The sequence below is a fragment of the Taudactylus pleione genome, unplaced genomic scaffold, assembly GCF_031769625.1.
Source record: "Taudactylus pleione unplaced genomic scaffold, aTauple2 ptg000068l, whole genome shotgun sequence".
Lineage (NCBI taxonomy): Eukaryota > Metazoa > Chordata > Amphibia > Anura > Myobatrachidae > Taudactylus > Taudactylus pleione.
In genome coordinates, this window is record NW_028284470.1 from 4,098,600 (window position 1) to 4,114,579 (window position 15,980).

At 44.1% G+C, this 15,980-nt stretch overlaps 1 pseudogene; it reads right to left on the minus strand.

Moving 5' to 3' along the window:
• Nucleotides 1-14,351: 14,351 nt before the first annotated feature.
• On the minus strand, nt 14,352-15,542 carry LOC148534349 (uncharacterized; annotated as a pseudogene).
• Between the last annotated feature and the right edge of the window lie 438 nt (nt 15,543-15,980).

Below are 15,980 nucleotides of genomic sequence, written 5' to 3' on the forward strand. Positions count from 1 at the left end.
AGATTAATTCCTTATGAAGGGTGCCAACTTGCATGGTGACTTCTGAAGTCCTGGAGTGGATGGTAGCCGTAGGAATTTTTTTTCCGTCCACTCTGATAATACAGAGAGGAACCTGTAAAGGCATACTAGGAATTTTCCTAACTCCTGAACTTTCTTGGCACCCGAATCTAAAAAGGCCTTAGGAATTTCAGAAGGTTTCTCTTGAGGTAAAGTAAACATTGTGTGCTGAATGCACCTAATCTGACCACCCCTCCATCAGTTAGGCCTTTTTGTTTCCTGGGCGCTTAGAACAGCCAGTGAGAAGGTGACCTGGTTCGCCACAGGATAGACACAGCTTGTTCTTGAACCTCCTTTCCCTCTCTGTGGCAGGGAGACGTGACTTCCCGAGTGGCATGGGCTCTTCAGGAGGAACAACAGGAGCTGTGAAATGAGGAGCAAGCTTGAAATGGAAGTACTGTGATTGTTCTCTCTCTTGCCCTCTCTCTATGATGATGGTCTACATGGATACATAAGGATATTAGGTCATCCAGGGATGTTAGGTAGCTCTCTGGGTGCCAGCACATCTTTAATTTGCTCTGAAAGCCCCTGCATAAATACAGCTACCAGGGCTTTGTAATTCCACCCTAGCTCAGAGGCAAGGGTTCTGAATTGTACTGCATACTGGCCTGCGGACTGGTGGCCTTGTCTTAATTGCAGAATACTTGAGGCAGTGGAAGACCAACGGTCGCTTCTCTCCTGCAATGGAGAAGCCTAGTGTTCCCGCTAGGCTGTTTTAGCAGGGCGTGGTGCCCTGCCCTCCTTCTGGAGGGCAAAAAGCACCCTGCCCTCCAGGAGGAGGGCAAAAAGCGCCCTGCCCTAACAGCCTGCGGGAGCCGTTCTCACCCGCGGGACGCAGTGTCCCGCGGGTGGACAAACATGCGGTGACCCGGTCACCGCCGGGGAATAGAGCGCCCGGCGTCTATTCTCCCTTTCTGCAGCGCTTGGGGGCTGCCCGGCATGTCCGTAAGCGCCGGGCACGCCCCCAAGTATGACGAAAAGGGGGACGCGTCTTATAGACACGCCCCCTTTTCGTAACCACGCCCCCTTTTCGGACGCGCGCACAACATTGCCCTCTCTAGCTCCGGTGCCCTGCCTGCCGCCGGAGCTAGAGGGAACACTAGGAGCCCATGCTAGGGCCGGACTGGACAACAAGGAAATAACGTAAGCCATCTTAGTTCTTTCAGAAGAAAAATTTGCAGCCTGACCCCGAACTGGATAAACCACTGATTCAGAAATCCATGACAGCTCTTGGGGTCACCATCAAACTTTGAGGGATTCGGAATTCGTAGGGAGGTGGAAGCTTTGGTAACTGGAACAGATACCACAGAAGATAGCGCAGACTGTACTGGAGGTAACTGATTGGTACTGACTTTCTGCATCACTGTCTGTAGACACTGCATGATATGGGCTTGATTTCGCTCTTGCTTCTCAACTCTAGCAAGAAGATTTTCCAGTAATTCCTGTGGTGAGAGTTTACCAGCGACATCCATGTTTTTTTGGGCCAGAATATTCTGTCACAAACACTCAGATGGATAGTGGATTCTTGACTGTACTTTGGGATTGCCTAAGACACAGTACAGAGCCACGGAGTCTAACGTGCTGAAGGTATTCACCTGGGATCCCTGCAAGGAGGTTTGGACTTGGCTGCATTCGACACAGAGGACGTGTCCCTCTGATTTGGGTCCCTAGTACAGGTGCCAGTGTACAATGGAGTTTAGTAGGGTATGTAGTAGCATATGTGGTAACCACTTTTTACTAACGACCCCAAGTGTGGTGTGATACAAAGAGTACCTTACTCGTCTGGTTTATCCCTTGGTTCTTGTAAGTCATCAGGCGTTATTACTGGCAACAAAAGTATTTTACCAAAGGAATTTACAGACAATGCAAGAATTTATTGTCAAATAACAATGTAATATCAAGTTTTATGACAATTATTATGGTTCAGCAATTAGAAATATAATTCTTATTATACACTTTGAACAAGCAAATGACCTTTGGATCCATAAAGTTTTATTTGAGCGGGAGTTCTGGAACTTAAGATCAGACTGCAAAACAAGGGTTAAATGCAGGCATACATATCACATAACATTCACACATACTGGCAAGTGTGAAGCAAAAATAACCTTCAGTTAGTTTGTGCGCAAACAAGGACAATTTTGCCTACCCTTCTGTTGCATGCAAGAGATTGTCTAAATAGAGTCCTGATCACATGACCTCTCTTGCAAGTTTATTACACTAAGTTCAATGGAAAGTGCCATTATGTCCTTGTTTAAGGGGTAGTTCATTGGCATAAACACACAGCAGTAAAGCACCATCACTGTAGTATAATACATAGATATCTATATATATATTCACAACAGTACTTATTTTCACCATTTAATATGTACATATATGAAGTTACATATAACCAATAACTAGTTAGGTGGAAGAAAGGGCTCTCCCTGTTTAAATACTGGGGTGCCACATACTTCCCCGCTAGAATGATGCCTGTCCCCAGGCATCGGCCCATACCAACAAGTTTATGTAACAGTGTTTATAAACATCATCATCCAGGTACAATCTATCCTAGTGGTAAAACACCTTTGTTGCGCTTTCTAGACCTGCATATAGCCTGCTGCACCCTAAACATGAACTCCTCACCACTTATAGTGGTGTACCCACTATTTGGGCCATGTTCCTCTGGAGAAAGAGATGTCACGACCCCTTTATCTTCATTAGGGGTATCTACAGGGACATTAGACTCCAACCGTGACTTAATCAAATCTGGGCTATGGGGTTTAAGGGACCCCGATCCCTCTGTTGTGGCCATGTGAATCACCCTTTCAATGTCTCTTTCCCGGTCAGTGGTACTTATATTTGCCTGATTGAGGTAGGCCATACTAGTATGGATATTTTCCATTCTAGATTCACTCTCAGGTACTGGCTCTGGAGAAAGTTGTGTCCTCCCTATATTCCTCCAACCCTGCTGCACTGTCTCACCCAAGTTCTCCACAAATTTTTCGTCTGTTCATTCCGATAGTTCACTCTCCACTTGGCCATCAAGGTATTCTTTGTCTGTGTCCATATGATCTTGGTAAATAGGGTGGTAGGTTGCGATTTGTCTGGTAAGGCCATTGCTGATTTGTACTTTCTACCACACTTTCCGCTTCTCTAGGTTCCTCTCTATGTTTGGAGTAGTGGTAGTCTTGCTGGTAATTACATGGAGAACCTCTGTGATGTGAATGGCGCCAATAACGCTTGCGAACTGTTGCATATCTGCTGCCTTGAACTGGAAAGCCACCAGGATCGGTCACATTTGCTGCCTGCAGGCCATTTCTTCCCTCAACAATATCAAACTCTACCGTCTCTCGCTCTCCCAAATTGCGGAAGTACTTCCTGGGATTGTTCTTTTTGATAGCTGTGTAATGGATGAACACGTCTTCCTTGATGTCATCCCGGTTGATGAATCCATATCCTCGTCGCATGTGGAACCATACAACATTCCCTGTAATCCTTCTTGCACTGATTGATGTAACATTCTCTGCAGTTAGCGTGTTTGCAAATTTTATTTGGTTCTGTATTCCTGGGCTCGAACTCGCATCTCTGGATTGCCCTTCCTCCATTTGTAGACCCATTATTTCTGTCACTCCTGTGGGCTGGTCCTCAGGCTCTCTCTGGCACAATAGCGTTCAATGTGGCCGCTTTGCCAGCAACCTCTGCAGATGGGCCTCCCTTGTGAGTCGAATTGATCTGTTGTGCATCGACCTGAATCTCGTGGGATATCCCAGTTTGATCGGTTTCTCCTGTCATGGTCTTGGTGCCACTCTCTACGCCTGGCTCCAGCTTGTTCCTGATGGATCTCTTTCACCTCTCGACCCAGCTCTGACATATTTTGCATTAACTCTGTGATTTTACTTGTAAGAACTCCAATCGGATCGTGACCAGACTGTACTTGTTGTGTGGACGTCCCCTTAGCAGTTAAGGGTTCAGGTCTCAGGATTTGGCTGACCTCACCCCAGTTCTCATCTTCTAAATGTTCTAAAGATTCGTGATCTTCAGGGTCGGCATTCTGGTTTAGACCAAGGATCTGCAACACCTCCTCCTTAAACTCAGAGAAAGAGCATTCCGGATTCTGACGTCTCCACATTCTCAATTGGGAACGTGTCGCTTCTCCTTTCGCCCCTTCAATAAATAAGTTGATGAGGGTTTCATCTTCTTGTTGTGCCTCTCGTGGTTCTAAGGCTTGAATTGTACGCATGGCTTCCTGTAGGCCCAGGGCAAACTTCCTTAATGACTCCTGAGGTTTTTGTTTTCTAGCATAAAGACGACCTTTAAGTTCTGACAGGGAGTGTGAGTCAAAGATGCTGGCTAATTTTTTAAATATGGCTTCCACCGTTTCACGTTGTGCATCAGACCACGCTTTGACCTCACGTCATTCAGACCCTTTCAGTTGTCCAAGCAAGATCTCTACTCTTTGCGCGTCGCTCAGTGGGTATAGCCTAAACATAGACTGCATTTTGTCTTTAAATTCTTTGAATGTACTCGTACCTGGTGTACGTGCATCTCCCGAGTATGTCGGTAGCCATGGGACCCCAAAATAATGCGGCATGGTAATAGGTGAAGTCTCTGTCATTGGTAACCTCCTTCTGTTGGGTGAGGCAGTTGTTGCAGGTAAAAATCTTCAGCCTGACATTGATGTAGAAGATTGGGGTTCTGACATCTTGTCTCTTGTAGTTTGCTTCGATCCTGTTTGCGGACGCCAAGTTGTGGTAACCACTTTTTACTAACAACCCCAAGTGTGGTGTGATACAAAGGGTACCTTACCCGTCTGGTTTATCCCTTGGTTCTTGTAAGTCATCAGGCATTATTACAGGCAACAATAGTATTTTACCAAAGGAATTTACAGACAATGCAAGAATTTATTGTCAAATAACAATGTAAATATCAAGTTTTATGACTATTATTTTGGTTCAGCAATTAGAAATACAATTCTTATTATACACTTTGAACAAGCAAATGACCTTTGGATCCATAAAGTTTTATTTGAGCGGGAGTTCTGGAACTTAAGATCAGACTGCAAAACAAGGGTTAAATGCAGGCATACATATCACATAACATTCACACAACTGGCAAGTGTGAAGCAAGAATAACCTTCAGTTACTTAGTGCGCAAACACGGACAATTTTGCCTACCCTTCTGTTGCATGCAAGAGATTGTCTAAATAGAAGTCAATGTTTGCAAACGGTGCCTGGGATAATTACTGTGGTTGCAGGTATCATTTCTCCTAGCAGTGCTGCAGTTGGACTGTACCAAGTGACAAAGTTAATGTCTCCTGTCTTTTATCTGTCCTTAATGAACTCAGTTGTAGATACTTGAATAAATGGCTGCTGTTTATTCCTGACTCCCTCCAAAAGTCTCACAGATGATTTACACTGGATTGTGGGTTTGAAATGCTTGAACAGCAGCAAAAGATATATATACAGACTCTGTTTGTGCTGATATGGGGAGGATGAGTTACTCACTGCAAGGCTTCATATCACCATTATAATCTCCATTGCCTGCGAGGTGTGGTGCGGGGTGCAGTGATCTAAGATTCTGACAGACCTGCTCTGCACTTCAGCCATCCGGATAGAAGACTCTCCTTCTACTCACGACAGCTCTCCTCACAGCTCTGTCTTCCCACCTAACAGGCTCCGCCTCCTCAGTTCACAGGTCAGGCTGCTCTGCCTGCTCCTCTCTCACTCTGGGCTCTCATTAACTTAAACAGGAGGGAGTGCCCCCTAAAACTCAGTTGGAAGAGTCCTGATCACATGACCTCTCCTTCAAGTTTATTACACTAAGTTCAATGGAATGTGCCATTATGTCCTTGTTTAAGGGGTAGTTCATTGGCATAAACACACAGCAGTAAAGCACCAACACTGTACTATAATACATAGATATCTATATATATTCACAACAGTACTTCTTTTCACCATTTAATATGCACATATATGAAGTTACATATAACAAATAACTAGTTAGGTGGAAGAAAGGGCTCTCCCTGTTTAAATACTGGAGTGCCACACATACTCATAGTCAGCTAGCCTGGGTCACAACCAGACAGACAACGTGGTGCCATGGATCAGACAGAAACAGGTCACAGAGAATAGCCAAGGTCAAAACCAGATATCAAGCGCAGTACCGTGGAGATGACCAAATCAGGTCACAAGCAAAGCTAAGGTCAGAAAAGTAGGGATCACTAGTAGTAGGAACGCTGGAGTATGGTTTGGCAGCCTATAATATGGCATTGTCTAGTGCCCAGAGACTCCCTCTTATAGGGAGGAGTTCGAGTCGTGCCTATCCCTTTAAATTTAACACAGGTCGGCGCGCATGCCACCAGGGGAGATGCGGCCTCCTGTACATTGCTGCTGGAACCGGGGGAGGAAGCCAGAACACACAGCAGAGGGCATCGGGGACTCCCGGCACGCTGCCCTGCTGCTGACCAGCACTGCCGGAAGCAGTCAGTGTGTGCCGGTGTCCTGTGCTCTGTGACATTGACTTCCTGTCACTCACTTTAAATCCTCTGTGTGTCCATGATCGCTAAACAATTGCTGTGCATGTGCTGTGCGGTTTTCATGCATGTGCAATGGCTAACAATCGCTTAATCTGCTTAAATATCGGCATTGCATGCGGATCTGAATCAAGCCCTATCTCTTTAGCATATTGTGCTATGTCAGAGATTCCCAAACTCTACCATTGCAGTCCATGTTTTAAGGATATCCATGCTTGAGCACAGGTGACTTAATTAGTGCCTCAGTCAATTTGATTTAACCAGCTGGAATCAAACATGGATAGCCTTAAAACCTGGAGTGTAATGGCGGAGTTTGGGCACCTTTTGTGCTATCTTGATGTTATTACTTACTGTATGCTGATGTTATTAATGATGCTGCTGTAATTACCCTGTAGTAATGAGAGAAAATTAAAGCTCTAGCATAAGCACATGGCAAGCAGGGGAATTCAGGAGTCTTTGCTAGGTTTCATAGTTAATTTATTTTTTTTATTTGAAGCATTTCAAAGTGACCACAATGTACTATTAACAATACTTTAAGTTAATGATTAACAAAGTACCTAATAGCATTTTTTATTACTAGTGGTTAAACTAATTGTTCTTCTGAGTCACTTTTTACCTGGAAAATGCGAGATTTTAAAATGTGTTGCGCATTAAGGGCCTGATTCAGAGCCGGACGCTATTTGCGCTCGCTCGTTCAGAAAAAGGGGCCGACTATTTAAATTGAGCGCTCGCTCTTTGCGGTCTGTTGACGCCCCTATGTCTGAGCGAACTAAACATGTGCTCACTATTTTGTAAAGACGCCCCCTGGCCGCTCGCATCCTACATCATCTCCGCTATTTATTTGATTAATCGAGTACATCGAAAGGCGTCTGAACTGCTCGCAGTGCTTGTGGTTGGTTTTTCCTACTGCAATCATGCGAACAGTTCAGGCTAAGAAACAACCAAGTGACGTGGTCGATGACGCTGCTTTGTTAATTATGCACACCCTTAAAATGCCCGTTTTGACCGTTTGGCACGCCTGCGTTCGGATCTCCACTCCCCGTTTTCAAGCACCTTTCCCTGTTACCACCCACAAACGCCTCATCCTGTCACTCAAATTAGCAGGCACTCGCTATTTTGCGAGCACTTGATTTCCGACCGCAATGACTGGTTGGCGCATGTGCATTACGACCCATATGCATTAGCAGATGTGCGAACATCGATCGGAGCGAACAAGCGGCCGCTTACGAGCGGCTCTGAATCAGGCCCTAAGCACCTAAAGGATTTGGTGCAAAGATACGATTTATTCTATGAGAATTAATTTAACAAGCTCAGCACACATACTGCAAGCCTATTAAAAAAAAATATAGTAAACTCTATTAAATAGAAAAATTATGTAAGCAAATTATTATGTGCAAACATCTTTTCTGATGGCTTTCGCCTTGCGTCATTTTCTTTTGCCAAGCACCTGCACTTAGGATTTTATAATGGTGTAGTTTTAAAGTGGTGCAAAAAGGAAGGGACACTTTCACCAACCAGAAATCTTGGGTACAGTGGGTAAAACTGGATGCCGTCACCCCTCATAATGTCGACACAATGTTGACATTTATGACATTGACTTTGTTGATATGTCAACATTTGCAGACTGTCGACATTTTCAAACTGCCATGATCTGAAATGTCGACATGTGAATTTTCAACATTCTGCAGAATGCCGACATTAGGGTTAGGCTGCGGGAGTAGAGGATTAGGGTTAGGCTGCGGGAGCAGAGAATTAGGGTGATGCTATGCAAGCAGAGGATTAGGCTGCGGGAGTGGAGGCTTAGGGTTAGGCTGCAGGAGCAGAGTATTAGGGTTAGGCTGCGGGAGCAGAGGATTAGGGTTAGGCTGTGCAAGCAGCGGATTAGGGTTAGGCTGTGGGAGTGGAGGATTAGGGTAAGGCTGCAGGAGTAGAGGATTAGGGTTAGGCTGCGGGAGCAGAGAATTAGGTTTATGCTACGCAAGCAGCGGATTAGGGTTAGGCTGTGGGAGCGGAGGATTAGGGTTAGGCTGCGGGAGCAGAGGATCAGAATTAAGGTGTGTACACACGGGACGATCTGTACCACCAATGACATGATAGATATCTTTCAGTGTGTCATCCTGCCACAACTCTGAACATGTGTCACTCACCGAGGGTTGTACTAATCTCTTCTTCTGGGCAGAGAGGTGAATTGCAAAATTAACACTGTAAATATCACTTTACACTTCCAACAATGAATATATTTCAAACAATATACACACAAGTAAAGTAGGTAACACTTTACAATAATCAGTTTTATTAGACAGGAACTCCGGAACTGGAGCTATGAATGGAAAAGTTATTATGTGACAGAATTAACAATAACAATACATGTCATTTCCAAATAACATTGCTTCATAAATAAACATTCTCCCACTTTCAATTTTACCTTGCTAACTATCTACTAGTAGAGATAACAATAAGATAACAATGAATATTTCTAACTCAACTTATCGTTAACTTTAAACCTTAGGTCCGGATTAATTTGTAACTTTCCTTTACAGTCTACACTTATTGCCCAAATTACTGTCGGTGGTGCACATTCGAGGTAATGGACAGTTTGACAAACTGAAGAGTATTAACTGAATCCTGAGCTTCCTGACAGCTGATGTCGTGCTTAATAATAATGTCAAGTTATTACGTTTCTAACAATCCTGAGCTCAACTTTATGATATCAAATCACTCTGATGTGATGAGGCTGAGGCATTAATGGGAATTTACTGTTTCTTTACTTCGATTTCCTGAATCCGGACTTTTATTAGTTACTTTCTAACAAGCGGTATATATACAGTCAAAACAATTAATTAAATTTGATCACCGTGTGTGGGTGGCTTATTAAACAGTTCTCTCCTGCTATGAAGGTATTTCACAGTAACTCTCTACCTTCTAGCTAACAAGGGGCTATCTGAGCACTTCTATCCTGGCTTTGTTCAGTGAAGAAGTTTTCTGTTACTTTTGGGGCTCATATATGCGGAGAAGTGATTATAAAACAGTCTCTATATCACTGCCTAATAACTTCTAGCCTGCTTTTGTCTAGGTAGTTATTTCTCAGTCTCTGAATGTTATCTTCTGTATCTTCTAACAAATGCTGCAGCAGGGGGGTAAAGTAATTTGTCCCCTAGTACTCACAGATCAGAGCCTGTTATCTCCCCTTCAATCGGCAGGGATTCCATGCAGAAGCAGTGACAGCTCCTGCTGTCACTCACTGGAAGCCAGACACTCCCCTCCAGCTCTATTGGAGTCCGGAGTCCGCCTCCTCTCACCAGGCCACGCCCATCAGTCCCCTCCGGTCGCTGATAGACAGCTGTGCTTCAACCCCCGGCTGTTAGTGATCGATCGGGAGGCGGGTCAACAGGCCTGGCTCCACCCACCTAATGGCCGCCGGTATGCAGGGTGAACCACCGCACTGAGATCTCCGGCACAGCTCCGCTCTCCGCACCCCAGTCGCACAGTCACCTGCAGAGGATCTCCCCAACCGACGCCACCAACGGTCAGTCCACCTATTTAACTCTGGTGCTCTTGTACCCGGATGTTTACCGCTGGGGCCGCGGGACAGCATCCCCACACTCATGCCGGCTCCGCACCCGCCACTCCAGTGCCCACTGACACCAATGCACCCCAATGCAAGGCTGCATATGTTTCACAATAAAATCAATGGGGCATACATGCTCCCAAGGGAATGCACCAATCCCAACACCCAGTCCTCTAGTGGGGTATCACATACTTCTTTGCTTGAATTTTGCATGTCCTCACGCAATTAGCAATTGTCAAAGTTCATTAAAGAATAGTTTGTTAACATATTTTTCATGAAACATATTTACAAGGAATACATATAATCATATCATACAATTTGTATCAGAATGTTACCATTAAAAGTAGGAATTTTAGCATCTGTATCTGTGAGGTAGAATTCCTTTGGTAGTTCGTTCTGACCTTCTCATCACAGATGTAGGATCTGAGATAATATGACTCTCTATTGACACATCACATTCTGAAAAATTTGACATGGGAGTAAATTCCTTACTAACAAGACTTGGAATATTGCCCACAACAGGCCACAACATATGCATGGGGTTAATTAGGGTAACATCAAGGGGCTGTCCAGTTATTAACGTCAACCTCTCTGCCTCATTGTCTTTCTCATCTTCATGTAAAGGGGCCGAATGGATGCATTTCTTAAGTTGGTTTCGATGGACCACCAGAGAGTAACGTCCATCATTCTTGGTGATTTGGTATACAGCAATATCAGGTCTTGGTATCTCAGTTACAATGTAAGGGGTTTTATCCCAATGACTATCCAGTTTGCTACATCGTTGGTTGTTTTTCTTCCAAACAGTATCACCAATAACCAAAGGTGTGGCCAAAGCGTTTTCATTATAATGTTCAGCTTGTCCCTGTCGCACCTGGTCCATTCTTTGGCCTACAATAGTTTGCGCCTCTTTCAATCTTCGTCTGTGTTCTCTACCCCGTCAGTCTGTGGAATTATTTCCTGAGCAACCTCTTGAGGTACTTCCAATCTTACATCCACTGCCAATTTGCCCTCCCGTCTGAACAGTAAATAGAAAGACGTGTATCCAGTCGAACTGTGCTCTGTATTATTGTAGAGTAAGGTGATCTCTGTCAGTAGTGTAGGCCACTCCTGTCGTTCCGGCGATGGGATAACTCTCAGCATATTTATCAAGGACTGATTCATCCTTTCACATAGGCCATTACAGTGCGGGTGGTAGGCAGTAGTCCTCAATTTTCTGCATCCGTATAAGTCACACAATTCTTTGAACAATTTTGACTCGAATGTGGGTCCCTGATCTGTTAAGATATTTTCCAGATATCCGTAGGGGCGCACCAATGCCCTCCAAAATATTTCAGCTGTTGTTTTGGCTGATAAATCTCGAACAGGGAGAGCCACTGCAAATTTGGAAAAATGATCTATCATTGTTAGTGCATACTGATATCCGGTTCGACTGGCCTCCAATTTCACATGATCAATGCATACTAATTCCAGAGGATGACTGCTGACGATGGGATGTAATGATGCTTTCTGGTTAATCCGTGATTGCTTTCGAATGGCACAGTTGAGACAATTTTTGCACCATCTTTCGATATCCTCACGCATGCCAATCCAGAAGTAGCGCTTACGTAAGTGGGCTTCCAATTTTTGGGTACTGAAATGACCCGACTGGTCATAATATGCCTGAAGAAGGAAGTGGGTCTTTTCACGAGGTATGATAATCTGAGTGGTAGGACAGTGTGTTTTAGGGTTGACACTACGGCGGATTAAGAGACCTCTTTGAATCCCAAGGCGCTCTCTCTGTCTCCACAGCTTCATAAGTTCAGGATCCGTGTCCAGTCTCTCTTGTTTCGTTAAAATCTTTTTAGAGTGTAAGAGAGTCTTTAGTTGAGAAAGTAGTGGACTCTCTTCCTGTAGCTGTCTCCACTCCACAAGAGGTTCTTCTTTAGCCATTTCTTGACATTTACCCTTAGATGGGGAATTAACTTTTGCTGACACTGATTGCTGATGGGTAAATAATGCATAGAAGGCTGGCATCTCCACTTCCTTCCACTGATCTTTCTCTTCTTCTCTTTTGCCCTCGTGAGGAAGTCGACAACGCGTCTGCATTAAGATTACTTTGCCCACTTCTATATTTAATGGTAAATTGGTAGTTGGCCAATCGCGATGCCCACCGTTGTTCCAGTGCTCCCAGATGGGCAGTTGGCAGATGGGACAGTGGGTTGTTGTCTGTAAAAGCTATAAAAGGGGTGGCTGCCAAGTAATATTTACATTTCTCGGTGACGGCCCAGACCAAAGCCAGAAATTCTAGCTTAAAAGCGCTATAATTGGAGTCATTACGTTCAGTCCTTCTTAAGCTTCTACTGGCGTAAGCGATGACACGCTCTTGTCCATTCTGCATCTGAGATAGAACAGCTCCTAATCCTTGGTTACTGGCATCTGTGTGTAGAAGGAAGGGCTGACTATAATCAGGGTAGGCCAACACTGGCGTTTCAGTCAACAGATGTTTTAGCTGATCGAATGCGGCCTGCTGCACCTCTGTCCAAACCACTGGGGCATTTTTACTGTGCTTAATATTAGAGATTCCACGAAGTAGTTCATGCAGAGGGGCTGCAATCTCAGCAAACTTCTTCACGAACCTCCTATAATATCCGAAAAACCCCAGGAATCTGCGTACTTCTTTAAGAGTCTTTGGAACTGGCCAATCTCGAACGGCTGAAATTTTCTCTGGATCCGGGGTAACTCCTTCTTCGCTCACAACATGCCTAAGGTATTGTACACTGGTCTTCAAGAGATGACATTTGGAAGGCTTTACTTTGAGGCCGTATTCTGCCAGCCTGACGAAAACCTCCCGGAGGTGCTGTAGATGTTCATGGTAAGTCTTTGAGTAGATTATGATGTCATCTAAATACAATAAGACCATTTCGAAGTTCTTGTGGCCCAAACAGTGTTCCATCAGTCTTTGAAAAGTTCCCGGGGCATTACATAGGCCGAAGGGCATCCGATCAAATTCATACAATCCCATTGGAGTAATGAATGCTGGGTTTTTTTCTATCTTCAGGTGCCATTGGGATTTGCCAGTATCCACTTGTTAAATCGAGTGTCGAGAAGTAGGTTGCTGATTTCAGTGCTGTTAAAGACTCCTCTATTCTGGGCAATGGATAGGCATCTTTATGGGTAATTTGATTCAATTTCCAGTAATCTACACAAAAACGTAGACTCCCATCTTTCTTTTTCACAAGGACCATAGGTGCTGCCCACGGGCTATGGCTTTCTCGTATAACTCCCATGGCTTTCATCTCTTCTAACATTTTACGGACCGGCAGATACAATGCTGGTGCCAGAGGTCGGTGTCGCTCCCTAATGGGAGGGGCGTCTTCCGTCGGAATATGATGTTGAATATGGACGACTCTCTCTAAATCGGATGGGTTCTTGCTGAAAGTGACGGAATTCTCCTTCACTACACGCAAAACACCTTGTTTCAGTTCTTCTATTGTGTCGTGGTCCCCGACTTCAATCTCCTCCCACCATGCAAACTCTTTTTCACTTCCTTGGTTCTTCTCAGCTGTTATGCTCATTTGAATTGTGTCTGAAACGGGGTCAATTACATCTTGAAAGGTAGTCCAGGTCAATTTTGCCACTGGATGGTTACGATATAACTTCACTGTATAATCATGAGGATTGAGAATCCTCATCGGAACTCTTCCTTTCTCTACAGTGACTAGAGCACGGGCTACTACCACATCATCTCTGGAAGAAATAATACAAGGTTCCACTAAAGCATAATAGCTTCTTCCTTGAGGACCACAACGAGCTTTTCCCCAAACTATGGTTTCTGTATTAGGATGTAAGATCACTGGTCTTGGGTCGTAATTCTTACTTTTCCCACGTCTCCTGTGGGGCTGACAAACTGCTTCTGATTTTTAAGAACTTTAATGGTCTTTTGCATAACCTGTCGAGCTACAGGGGATGCATTGGACAGCTCCGTTGTCAGGGCAGTGATTAGTTCCTCTAAACAATTTTGTAGTACGTTCATCCCTATTATAATAGGCGGCATAGTATCATCATCTACTTTTGTGATAAAACAACCTTGACATGATAGGTTAACTTTTCCGATCTTGATATTGGCTTCACAGTACCCTTGGTAGGAAATACTCATCCCATTGCTGGCCATTAGTTGCATCCAAGCAGGTGGTGGGGGAATCATTTCTTTCTCACCCCACAGTTGTTGAAAGGTCTTTAATTGAATGGTTGTTTCTTGAGATCCGGTGTCAAGGGTGGCAGGAACTTCAATCCCATCAATTTGGATTCTGATAATGGGGCATTGTCCCACATAGCGGGGCCACCAATCTTCTCGACGCGGACTAATTCCATCTGTTCCCCCCAAGGAGTGGTCTCCGGCCTCGGGGTGCTGGCGTTTAAAGTCTCTCGGTTACACACCCGCTCCACATGGCCACTTCGGTTACATCTCCGACAAATAGGCCTTCCCTGCGAATCAAAGCGGTCAGTTGGTCTATGCCCTCTCCCTTGAGGTGGTTCCCACGAGTCATTCTGAGATCTACGTCTCTCTGTTCGCCAGCTGGATTCAAATCGCTCTTGAGGTTGACATTGGATTAACTTCTGTAGTCCTTAACTAATTTCAGTCACGCCCAAGGTAAGTTCCTCCATCTGTCCCTTTGGTGCATTAATAGGGTCTGGTGCTTGAGTCTGTGCGCTTTGGACTATAACATTTTTTATCTGGGATAAGTCTCCTGAAGTAGAATAATTAGTTGCAGAATCGAAGTTTCGTTCTTGGTATCCCGGCATTTCAGGGAAAGATGTTTCTTTAACATGAGTATGGCCAACCATCTTAATGGCTGCTTCCTTGAAATCCAGAAATTCACTATTAGGCATTTGCATCTGCAAGAGACGTAACTGAGCTCTAACAGTTTCACAGCTGGTCCCTTCTATAAATTGATTTACTAGCGTTTCGTTTACTCTTCTCATTTCAGTATCGTCAATTTCTTGAATAGATCGTAAAGCTTCTTGTAGACTTAACGCAAAGTCTCGAAGTGATTCTCTGGGCTGTCGTTTTCGGCCATAGAACCGAGACTTTAACTCTGCTATTGTATTAACATCAAATGTTGTTGCTAATCTTTTAAATATTTTATCTACAGTATCTTTTTCTTCTGGAGGCCAAGAGGTCACCTCCCTTAATGCTGATCCTTTAAGTTGACCGATTACGATCTCTACTTTCTGCTGCTCAGATAGTGGATACAGGCGGAACATAGACTGAATCTTCATTTTAAATTCTCTATATACATTTGAATTTATCCCGCCTATATCTCCCGAGAACGTGGGGAGCCATGGGGCCCCAAAATAATAGGGCAATGTAATGGGGTTAATATTAGCCATGGCTGGACGCACGTTTGATGAATCTCCTATCGACATGCTGTATTAAGCTTTTCCTTCACCTTCTGTTCTGCTAATCCTGTTCGTGGACGCCAATTTCTGTCACTCACCGAGGGTTGTACTAATCTCTTCTTCTGGGCAGAGAGGTGAATTGCAAAATTCTCTAACACTGTAAATATCACTTTACACTTCCAACAATGAATATATTTCAAACAATATACACACAAGTAAAGTAGGTAACACTTTACAATAATCAGTTTTATTAGACAGGAACTTCGGAACTGGAGCTATGAATGGAAAAGTTATTATGTGACAGAATTAACAATAACAATACATGTCATTTCCAAATAACATTGCTTCATAAATAAACATTCTCCCACTTTCAATTTTATCTTGCTAACTATCTACTAGTAGAGATAACAATAAGATAACAATGAATATTTCTAACTCAACTTATCGTTAACTTTAAACCTTAGG